Source organism: Erpetoichthys calabaricus, chromosome 7 (assembly GCF_900747795.2).
Source record: "Erpetoichthys calabaricus chromosome 7, fErpCal1.3, whole genome shotgun sequence".
Lineage (NCBI taxonomy): Eukaryota > Metazoa > Chordata > Cladistia > Polypteriformes > Polypteridae > Erpetoichthys > Erpetoichthys calabaricus.
Genome location: NC_041400.2, coordinates 198,786,356 through 198,799,194, shown reverse-complemented (window position 1 = coordinate 198,799,194; position 12,839 = coordinate 198,786,356). Strand labels below are relative to the sequence as shown.

Genomic DNA, 12,839 nt, shown 5'->3' with positions numbered 1-12,839 from the left:
GGATCAACAAGGGATCAACACCAAGCTCACAGGACGCTGTGACTGAACCGACGTGTTCTGCGGTATCCATATTACTAACCGAGAATGGTAAACCAGATGGCATGGACACAGGTACACGGTGATGGGACCATGAGACGTACTGCGCAGGTGCGTACAGCTCAACTAACGGAAATAGCAAATAAAAGAACCGCCATATTGTGAGTGGCACTACTGCGGAGTGAGGTTAGGAATAATGTGCTGCTTGGGATTGTACAAACCGCTGAACGCTTTTACACCAAATTCAAACACAATACAGCTCAATGATACACACACGAGCCCACCTGGATAAGATCAATGAACGCAAGCGCCTACAACAAGCGTCAGAAACTGCGGAAGCAAAGCAGGCACAGATTAAGACACTACGGGGTCTGCAAAGGTCCACAAAGATAGTACGGAATATATAAGAGCACACCGATCAAAAAAAATCAATCGTGTAAAAGCACATAGTATACACAAATCATGTGCTCTCAGCGCATAGAAAGCGTATAAGGACAATACGGAGAATAGAGATCCAAAGGCACTGGAGAGAAAAAAAGGAAGATAAGAGATTATGAAAACAGTGGAATTCGAAAAGGCTCAAACAAACGATGGCGCGATACACATGCAGACAAAAGTACAGAATATGGAAGTAGTAAAATTCAAAAGTATTGTAGCGTCCCACCCAGGTTGAGGGCTTTTTGGTTTTAAGTGACTGTTAGGTCTGATTGAGGGAAGGCGGAGTACAGCACGGAGGACTGATAGTGGGGTATTAATTTCATGCGGTTATAGGGGGGGCGTTGGAGAGGGTGCTAGACAGTTGTTTTTGGGGTTAGGAAGTCAGCGATTGTTCAGGTAAAACTTTTGTGACACTTTGTCATGTCAGTCACTACAGTATCAAAGAAAAGATAGAAATGATTGCATTACCGCAAACAAAAGGTGATTAATCATCAGAACCAGGTGTAATTGAACAAATACCAGGACAAATTGAGGTCTGAAAAAAAGAGTAGACAACAAAGTCTTTTCGCATTCGCATCATTCAATGGACAAAACGTGGATTTACACAATAATGGACCATATGCTATGAGAATCTGTGGTCCCAGTCCCACCCAGGTTGACGGCTTTTTGGTTTTAAGTGCATCCACTATTAATGAACATTCATTAGGATTAATGAATATCATTTGCTATCATTCTCATTCACTTAACTTCCCTGAAGAAACAACTGGCAATACAACTAATGAGTTTACAAGTTGTTGTCAAAGGGGTCAGGTTAGACTGCCTCCTTTAGATGAATATCCTGAATATCTACGGATGTTTCTAACTAACAATGTACCTGAAAGTAAAAACATTATGGACTGCATTAGATCCTACAATAGTTCATTTGCTTTTACATCTACCAGGGTAAATATCAGGCCACCAGCTGGCAATGGCTCATACTGCTTTCGCGTATGTAGACAAATATTACATCGGATTGGAACAGTGCACCCTGAGCCAAATCACGAATGCAAATATGCACAGATCTACGTGTTAGATCCAGATGACGCACTCTATCAACGATTTTACTACAAATGTTATGTATAAAGAAGTATTCCCATAGATCCTTCTAATGTGCCATGCTATGGGTTCTTTACTTCCTTTGTTCGTCATCTACACCTTTACAATTTGATATATCTCAGACATTCATCAATGTATTTCAGGTTACCCAACCCCGGGGGTAGGCGAGCAAAGCGAGCAGGGGGCGGAGCCCCCTTGTATTATCAGCTAAACTGTCATCTATTTAGCCAGTTCCACTGGAGTGCAAAGAGTCGGGGAAAACATAATTTAACATCTGATAGTATGACGCTAATTAACATTAGCCAGCTATTGTTAGGACCTTATCTGGCACTAAAAGCTGGGTTTGTGTTCCTCCTGATTCAGGAAGAACATTAAATATTGGAGTTTAGCATATTAACTAGACTGGTAGTCTTGATGGTAAGGACAAACTTATACGACCATCTTGCAAAGATACCTTACCTCTGTGAAAAAAGCGGATAAAGAAACAGGTACCACAGAAAAATGTCTAGATACAAACTTTTTAAAATCTAAAGACGTAAATAAAAACAAACAGCCTGGTCTCAGGGTCCCTGTGTATTAAAATATAATCTCATAAATACAGATACATCTTATAATATTCATTCAACCCTTTATTCAACAACACACTTGATATGTCTGAAAATCGTCCGGACTTTGGGGCTACTATTCTGTATTAAAAGAATTATATTTCATTTAGCGGAGTGAATGAAAACACCATTGCAGTAAGCTCCTGGTCTCTGTTCAGGGTTCAGTCAATCTGTCTCCAACCGGCTGTCCAAATGAGAGTTTATAAAGTAAAAATGTTTCGTTATCTCAGACTTTTAAAAACAGGCGGCTCCGTGCAGAGAACACACGTCTACAGTGAGAGTCTGTTTCGAATGATTACGCATTTCACAAGTATGTAGTTCAGAATACTGACATCTTATTATGTCAGAGCTAATACACAACCTGCCTGCGCTTTTAAACCACTGCTGAATATTCTCAGAGGAGAGGCCTTGTTTGAATTTCCAGACGCCGAGATAAATACAAATTGAATGGATTACCCGTTTCGGTAACAGAAAAAACTACTATTGCTTACTTCAGCCGTATGAACACTGTACATTAATCATCATACACGTAGATAGATAGAAATAAAATGCTGCATCTTGTACACACACACACGAGTGCGCTCACACGCCTACACACCGAGAGATGGTCCTGAACATAATAATTAACGGTAACCTATGAGCATTTTTGAATGTAAAGCCCCAGCCCCTCTCGTTTTAAACAGATGTCATTTTTTAAAAAGGGAGTTACCGGAGAATCAACTTGGAAATAATAATATTAAGGATAAAATAGAAGGATTCAGCGTCTTTGCAAGTCTGATTTTACACAGACCCCGGAAGATAAGCCCTGAGGTTAAAGGTCTGTATGTGTGAACATTTCTTGTGTCAGCCACCGGTTGCTCCGACCCCACAGCTGAAGTGTGAATCGGCCCCTTCTGTAACCAACACCCCCTCCCCATAGCCATGCGGCCAACACGTAGATGTTTAAGGCATTTGGCCGGGTGAAGAGAAGGTTATTAAAGCGTGTTCGGTTCACTCTGGGTGTGCCTGAGTAAAATTCTGACTTTTAGAAAGTTAAACGCTTGCTTCCACCATATGTTTCCATAGGGCCAGCTGATTATTTAAAATAGGAGGAATTTGATAGAAATGGGGCTTGTTTTAGATCGATTTTAATATAAATTATAATTATATTAATTAATATAATTACAAATTATACAGCAGGGGCTAGATTTTTTTCATACGTATCAAACGTGATTTAAAAGGGAACTGCTGCATACTTCTGTGTGATTTTTACAAGGCCATGGTGAGAGCAGGCCCCCAGCAGGGCTGGGGTGGGAGATGGCACAGACAGATGTTTCCAAGCATGTGCCAGCCTGGGACTCACAACAGCAGGGGCTTGTCAGTGTGCCCAGCAGTGTGTACAGCGAGAGGGCTGGCATGTTGCTTTCTGTAAGTTCAGTTTTGTCATTTGGTCTTTCTGTGAGATGGGAGGCTGTCATGCTGAACGATGTTACAGGCAGCATCACGTTCTCCACGGCTTCTCCAGACCCTTTCACGTCTGTCACATGTGCCCTCATCTGTGAAAAGCACAGGGCACCCGCCAGTGGTGGACCTGCCAATTCTGGTATTCTGTGGCAAAAGCCAATCAAGCTCCACGGGGCCCATTAGAGAACGTCGGGCCCTCAGGCCACCCTCATGAGGTCTGTTTCTTTGTTTTTGTCAGAGGTCAGAGACATTCACACCAGTGGCCTGCCTGCCTGCCTGCTGGAGGTCATTTAGTAGGCTCTGCCGGTGCTCATCCTGTAACGGCCGACCTCTTACCTGGCCGGCAGCTACACTTCCAAGACCTGTGGCCTGGATAATTTACTGACCTGAATCCAAATATCAAGCCGTACCTCTAACAAATAGAAATTTTCCCCCACAATCGACGGTTTAATTAAGCTCACAAAAACAGGTGATATGTAAAATAGGTGCGTAATTATATTAAACGAACAACAACAAAATGCACAATAAATATATATATATATATCCCTCCACCAAAGCAACAACACCATATATATATATATATATATATATATACACAATAAACCCTCCCTTGCCCCTGTAACATATAACACACAACACAAATACCAAAAACTGAATGAGATACGGAAATGAATGTGAACTTGAGTCCGGTTATAAAGAAACTGTCCTGAATGCGGTTGACTGAACTAGCGAAAAACGAGTCGTTTGATTTTTCCTGTACAAAATGGAGCAGCCTCACCGTGAATCCTCGGTGCGTGGTGGATGATTAATTCCGACCCTGGGGTCTCTCGTGATGAGGTTCTTGAAGCAAGTCCGGCGGATAGAAAAACAAACTGGATGGAAATGTGCGATGTGGAATATAACAGGTACAGATGGCTCGTGGTCATGAATGTGAAAAATCTCCTTCTCTCCTCTCCTTCCTCTTCTCTTTTTTTTAAATTACTTAAATAGTCCTGAGATGGATGTAATTGAATAATAGCAAACAGGTGGCTTTCCAGGATTGGGGCTGCGGTCTCCTCCCATTATCACATTCACTGACACACAAACAGCAAACAGGATGATGGAAACAAGACGCACATGGTACTAACACTGACAACACTATTACTACTATGTAGCCCCGCTACAATCCTGTTCCTCCAGTCCTGCTGATGGGTTAAGGACCTTCTCTGGCCCTGTCCAGCTCTCCTAGAGGAACTGCCTGTCTCTTGGAATCTCCTCCATGCCGTTGAGACTGAGCTGGGAGACACAGCAGACCTTCTGGCAATGCCACGTATTGATGGAGAAGTTGGACTACCTGTGCCAGCTCTGTAGTGTCCAGGTATGGCCTCAGGCTACCAATAGTGACACTGACCGTAGACAAATGCAAAACGAGTGACAAAACAGATGAGGTGGGAAAAATGTCAGTGGGCTCCTCCAGCTGTGAAACCATTCATTCCTGTTTTGGGGGTCGTCTCAGTGTTGCCCCCCCCCCCCGCCAGTGTACTACAGCAGCTGACACTGATGAACAAGCCCCCCTGCTAGTTCACTGAGCAGATGAGTAGCCTACAAGTGTCATTGACTTGATGCGATACTCGGATTCAAAAGGGTTCTTGTAATTTTTTTGAGCCGTGTATTTTAATGTAATATTCTGGTTTTCTAAGTCACTACACTCGTCACGGAAATCCACTCAGTGATAGTTTAGAGAGCCCCCCCCCCCCAACTTCAGTCCTTCACAAACGCAGCAGTTTACAAACATCGTATTTTAATTTCTCTTTGAGAAGCATGAAACATAATTGTGTTGAATCTCAACTTATGGTGACATTTCTGTTACGTACAGACTATTGGGGGACTTTTTTATTAAATCAGATGGTCACTTTATTTTAACAAGTAATGTAAATAACCTGTTTACTCTTCACCCTCAGGTCACATTCTATTTGTTTATCAAGCAGAACTGAATATTTTCATTTTCCACACAATCCTGTAATAACTGTACAGTTCACACAGTGAGACACACAAACACACTCACTATACACACACACTATGGGTGCCATCATGGACTGTTGAATCTTCACAATGGCTGTACATGCTGGGGTCTTTGGCACTTGTAGTCCCAGTAGCATGTGAGGTGTCACCAATGGTTTACCTGCTCTTCTCCTTCTCCCTGTTCCAGTCTTGGTTCAAGGTTGTCCAGATGACAAAAGTATTTTTTTTCTGAGATGTTCACTATGTTGAAAAAATTGCCTGTGGCCAGCATCCAGCGTAATGTTTTGTCCTAATTCTCCACTCCTCTTTTTGTAGCATTATAGTCCGTTATTATTTCTAGCCATGGCATCTCCTGTCCCTGTGCAGGTCACATTGTTCACCAAGGATGTGTCATTTGTTTAGACAAACGTGAAGGTCTTCACTGGCCAATGTCAGTGTCTGTAATGTCTGTGTAGCCAGTAGCTGAGATGGGAGCTCTGGCTTATTCGTCCTTATTGTACTAAGCATTGTCACCTTCCTCTTGAGGAGCTCCTGTCCCAGTTTGTGTAAAAGTAAAAGTTACTGCATATGGTGTTGTGGCCATGCAGCTCATGTCACGTCCAGGGAAATCCTCACGCCTTCATTTCTCACAGGAGTTCCTCCATCTGACCTCCCTTTGTTAATGAAATGACGTCCTCTGCTCTTCTGTATCTCTGTGCCATGTTATTCATAGCTTTGGACTGGCTTATCATTTTTATGCTGATTATGCTTAGATCTGTTTCATTGTTAAAAGTGACTCTTCATCACAGCCTTCTCAGCTCACAGCTTGAATTAGTGAAATTAAATTAAATTAAAATCTGAACAGAGTAAAACTCTTTAAAATGAAATCCATATTACTAACTGAGAATGATAAACCGGATATGGACGCAGGTACATGGCATGCCCATGGACGCAGGAGACATAGTGCGCAGGCGCCGACAGCGAGCGAAGTCTGATCCACCGAGAACGAAGGAGTCACAGCTCAATAATGAAGGAGCTGAACTGAGCACAGACAATACGGAACCCTAACCATCCACACTACACAGCATAGTCAAACCCGACACAGTACGGAAGGTGCGTGCGCCTACAACGCGTGTCTAACACACCGCAGGCAGACCCCCGAGATGTAACAGATGCCCAAGAGATACGGACTCCACAGCATATGTGAATCACATTACAGTAATACAATAATATGAGTACTCACACACAAAACAAACACAACAGGCTTCGGCGTCCCGCCCCACAATCAAACCAGAGAGAGTACGGCGTCCCCAAACCTCCATAAAACACAGCATAGTCAAACCCGAGATAGTACGGAGGGCACATGCGCCTACAACGACTACCACATGAAACACACACACGGTACTGGAGGTATAATATTAGCTCAACTAACGTAAATAAGCGCCTACAATGCATCACGGCTCAAAAACAAAGGAGCTCAACTAATGTAAATAAGAAATGAAGTAACGCGCCCATAAGTAACGACACAGCCACACAAAAAAGAGTCCACAAAGGTCCACCATACACAGCATAATAGTACAGAAGGCGCGAGTTAGTACGAAAGCCGAAGGCGCCTACAACGCGTAATAAGAATAAACGAACGCTCCGTTTTAAACGTACGTCATCCTCACACGTCCAAACTGTAATAAGAATAAACGAACGCTCCGTATTGAACGTACGTCATCCTCTCACGTCCAAACTATACAGCATAAGTGAATCACATTACAGTGATGCATTATTAACAGTACAACCACAGAAAACGCTCCGTATTAATAGTAAGTGCAATTATTCATATTACTAACGGTAAACAACGGAGAACTAATGGAGTCAAACTCATTCAAGGACAACACACCATCTTTACTACAAATGTTGTTCATGAAGACATATTCCAATAAATCTTTGTAATGTGCCATGCTATGGGTTCTTTACTTCCTATGTGCGTCATCTACACCTTTACACTCCGGTCTATCTCTTACATACATCAATGTATTTCAGGATACCCAACGCCAGGGGTTGGCGAGCAAAGCGAACAGGGGGCAGAGCCCCCTAGTTGCAACATAACTGAACTCCTGCAAAGTGGCACTAAAGTGCAACCTAAGAAAACAAGCAACACTTCAGCCATTCTGGGTGACGATCTCCTCAGACCCTCTCGGTGTCACTTTGATTCCTCCTTTTCTTATTTCACCATGTAAGCCACACTAGGAAACTTCCACCTGTGTCACATTTCTTATGTTTGCTCCTTCCTCTCCTTTTCTAATGCTGAGAAGCCGGTGTCTGCTTTTATCACATCCCACATTGATTATTGTAAGTCCCTACTGGCAGGTGCCCCTTCTAATCTTCTATCACAGCTCCAGCTGACTCAGAACTCAAGTGCCAGAGTCCTGACGCGGACCACCAGCAGCGAGCACATCCCAGCCATCCTGCTGCACCTTCACTGCTCCCTGTGTCTTACAGGACTGAATATCAAATTCTGTTCTTGACCTGCCCACCAAGGTCCGCTCATTCTGTGCCCCTCACTAACTGGCACTCTGTGGGTGACAGCGGGGCCTTCAGCTGTATATAGCGCCCTGACTGTGGACTGGCCCCCCCAGATTTAATGACATCCGCTGACTCCCCTCATTCATTAGTTTAGGAGGACATTGAACAGACCTGACATTCGGCCCCTTCTCTCAGTTGACCCACTCTGTCTGTCCAGGTACTCAGGGTTTGAATTTTTATCACAATTTATGTTATTTGTTCAAGATTTTTCTTAGTATTATATGTTGTATTTTAGTCTGCATTATTGTCTTTTATTCTGTTTGAATGTTTTGTATCTCGTGTATTTATCTTTATTTAGTGAGGATATTATTTGTAGCCAATGTTATATCAGTCCTGTTGTTCTTTCTGAATTTTGGGCAGGGTGCTATATAAATAAATTGTGTTCTTATTAGTATTTTTATTTTTTTTTCTTTTGATGGCCCATCGTTTATAATAATAAGTGACAAAAACTAGAGCAGTTCTATATAAGGCCATTAATATATTGCATAATATGGATTGCTGTTTTCATCACATACATATTTAAAAATATTAGATTGGCTTAAATGTTAGGCCTAATTCTAAATTGGTTTACAACAATATTGCACACATGCATAGTACATTTTAAAAAACGTAATCATTTTTATTATTAACGTTTTATTAAACTCTAACGTGGTGTAAACATTGTAATTATATTGTATACTTCGTTTCACGAATGTAAACGAAAAACTATTTTCAATTAACACAGATCTTGATGATTTTAATTTTGTCGACATGTTAAATGGTTCCCACAGACCCGAACACAATGTAAATGTTAATATTAATATTTTCACAGAAACGATCCGTATTGTTTAGTTTGGTGTGTGACACGACGTGATGGCAGAAACCCTCTGAACTTCACAATGATGAGTATTGTTTGGTTTGATGTACTTTTTTTTCCTTTAATTTCAGAACGAGTCTTTGACCCGACGTTACTTTCCGGGCTTTGCCGAGACCTGCCGAAACCTTCCGAAAGTAATTTTACGAAGTCCGGCCAGACACGATAGAGACGTCACTTCCGGGTCTGTAAGGTCGTCGACGCGTGTCAAAGTTCACCACACTTGAGGTTGGCGCGTGAGAAAAAATACAGTTGTGAGGGAACAAACCTTTTTGTTCAATGACCACATGTCTGAAATAACGTGCTAATTTGAGGAACAAGCGAGGGTCAATAATTGAAAAAGTATAATATAGTTTCAATATCGCTACGTTACGCTAAATGGGGCTTCAACTCGGAGCTCTTTTTCCTTTCGCTGTGAAGAGCGAACGGAGAGGCAAAATTTTCAGCAGAATAATTAAATAACTAAGCGATCGTTTGTAATGCACTGCGGGCCCCAAACGAAGTGCCTGGGGAGCGGATAGGGAGGGGCTTTAGTTCGTTGTGCGTCTACAAAAACTCGAGGGCTTTGCTTTCAACATCAAAGAATCGAATTGATGAGCTAAACTGCAAAGGAAAAAAGAACCTGCAGACCTCAATGGACTGTGACTTGTGACAGGTATTGCAATGTTAATGTCATTTCTTTTAGGCAGATGGGAACTGTTTTCGTTTTCTGAAGAGAAAGGGCAATGTAAAGATAAAGTGACTCTGAGACTCTGTCCTGGGTTCAACAGTTCCGTTATACTGTATTTAAAAAACTGTATAACGCAGTGTGGAAATAGCAATTGCGTCACAAAGTTCATCTAAAGAAACTCCCGTATTTATTTTATTTGCGATATATAAAATCATTTAACATGCAGAGAGGACAAGTCCTCGGATCAAAGCTTTCGGATATCAATGAGCTCGTCCTTCTTGTGAGTTGTGCGATTAGTGAAGAAGTTACGGGCGCGCAGCACCTGGCACGGATGGATTGGGATGAGGGGATTGTTTCACTCTCAATACAAGACCCTGGAAAGCAGGAGGGTCCCTTGTAAGATTCACGGCGGTGCAATTTAGTGATTAAAACACTGGAGGGTCTACGACCCGCTGTAAGCAAGACTCAAACTTCTCCGTGATTTTAATATGAAAAGACTCCCCAGCATGCACTGATTTAAAATAAACAATTAGGGTAGCTTCTCAAAGACGTTGGAGACAAAATATTGGGGGCTACATGGTTTATAATACAGTAATTAATCTTGAATAACCTATTTGTTTTTCGTTGTGTTGTATTAGCTTACAAAATCAACTTAGAAAAAACAATGAATACAATACATTTTAATAAAGTTTATTTTTATAATTTTTTTGTTTTTGAGTTTGTGGTAACCTATCTGTATACGTTAGTCATACATTTTATGTTTAAATTGGATTGATTTAGTTAATTTATTAAAATATGCTGTTAGGTTTTACAGTGCAACGTCTTAACCACTCGGCCACATGGTGCTAGAAAAGCGTTTTAATCAGATGTCTTCGCCACTCCGTGAAAACTGGGATCATTATTTCATCCATCCATCCATTTTCCAACCCGCTGAATCCGAACACAGGGTCACGGGGGTCTGCTGGAGCCAATCCCAGCCAACACAGGGCACAAGGCAGGAAGCCAACCAACCACAGGACACACACCCACACACCAGGCTCACACTAGGGCCAATTTAGAATTGCTAATCCACCTAACCTGCATGTCTTTGGACTGTGGGAGGAAACCGGATTATTTCAGCTTCTTCAAGAACGGGTGGAGACTCATCTTCTCTTCCGACTTGGGAGGCCAGAAGGGTCGGCACTCGGCTGTGTGCCCTCCGCAAACATTCTTGGGCAGCTGACACATACGGGACACTAACATGAGTTCAGAGCTTCTGTTGTAAATGTAAAGCGGTCTTAAAACGGGTCAAAGGGCACACATTTGCTAAAAGAAATCGCTGTCCTTATTACAAAGTCTGCTTTCAAAAAATCTCCGCTCTTTTCGGTATATATAAGTAAGCGCTCAGACCGGTCCATTACACAGCTTGCCGTTAATGCTGAAAGATAACTCCGAATCTCGTCGAAAGACAAAACTTCAGTATCTTATTAGAACAATGTTTTCTTTTTATTTATTTTTTATGGAAAGGACTAAATGAAATAAAATTATTGTTAATACAGTCTCTTCTCCCGAGAGTCCCAAGATCATGGTACGTATATTATAGATTTATTATACGCTTCAAACGAGTACTGTATGCTTTAAAAAACGTATTGCTGAATCCTTAAATTTTATCCTTAGGTTAATATTTCCAAGTTGATTCTCCGATCTGTTACCCAGAAACCGGTAAGTCCCGTTTTAAAAAATATATCTGTTTAAAACGAGAGGGGCTGGGGATTTAAAAATTTTTAAAGTCGATCTTGGGTTGTCGTTAATTATTACGCTCAGTACCATCTCACTGTGTGTGGGCGCGTGAGAGCGCTCATGTGTCTATAATACAAGTTGTAGCATTTTATATTTACTTCTATCTATCTCTATCTCTTAGATAGATGTGAAAGGAGCTATATATCTATCTAATAGATAGAAAGGCACTATATATCTGTTAGCGCCTTTCTATCTGTTATATAGCGTCTTTCTAGCTATCTGTATGATGATTAATGTACAAATATAATGTTCATATTACTGAAGCAAGCAATATTAGTTTTTTCTGTTACTGAAACGGGCATTACAGTCAATTAAGTTTTTGTCTCGGCATCTGAAAATGCAGCCAGGGCCTCTGCTCTGAGAATATTCAGCAGTGGTTTAAAAGCGCAGGCAGGGATTGTGTGCCTCACCTCTAACATAACAAGATGTCAGTTTTCTGAACTACTTACAGAAGGGCCGCTTGTGAAATGCGTACTCGTTCAAAACAGACTCTCGCAGTATCAGGGGCCTCTCTGCATTTGTTTTTAAAAGTCTGAGATAACGAAACATTTTTGCTTTTTAAACCCCCTTTGGGACAACCGGTTGGAGACACTGACTGAACAGGGCTCAAGAGCTTATATCGATGCGAGTGCTTAGTAGAAATACTGCAATGGGGTTTTCATTCATTCCACTAAATGAAATGGAATTATTTTAATACAGACTGGTTGCCCAAAAGTCCGGATGATTTTTAGACATATTGTTGAATAATGGGGTAAATGATTATTATAATCTGATAAATACAGGAACATATCTTGATACACAGGGGACCTGAGACCAGGCTGTCTGTTTTTATTTACGTCTTTAGATTTTTAAAAAGTTTTTATCCATCTTGGTGTAGGTATTGCACGTGTGTTTTGTTAAAGACTACTTTGCAGGCAAAGCGTAAGTGAACATCTGTGTTTCGGATAGTTACAAATAGCAGATAATGTGCAAGAATCTATCATAGAAGCACGTAAATATAAAAATTCTATTTCTATCTATCCATCTGAACCAGTCATGAAAGGGGGTGATGAGCATTAAAATGTGCAGGGGGTTAATTAAGTGCATGAACGGAGTGTGGAGTTATATGGACGGTGGTATAATGGAAAATTTGTCGTGACACATTAATAAAGGTTATTTTAAAAATGAAATCTAGTTATCATATAAATAGATGATGCAAGCCGTTTTATTTGCTTATGTACACTGTCAAAAATAACGTGTTAAAAGTACTTAAAAATAAGGCGGCAAATTACAAGCAATATTTTTGACTAGATTTAATATACTGCACTATTGAGTAAACTTAATTTATTAATTTACTCAAATTTACCTAAAATAAATGAGTTTG

The 12,839-nt window shown here is 41.1% G+C and overlaps 1 protein-coding gene across 1 annotated transcript in view; it reads left to right on the top strand.

Moving 5' to 3' along the window:
* The window catches only part of LOC114655011 (uncharacterized), an 899,220-nt gene that overhangs the window by 70,574 nt on the left and 815,807 nt on the right, over positions 1–12,839 (top strand). The window lies entirely within an intron of this gene.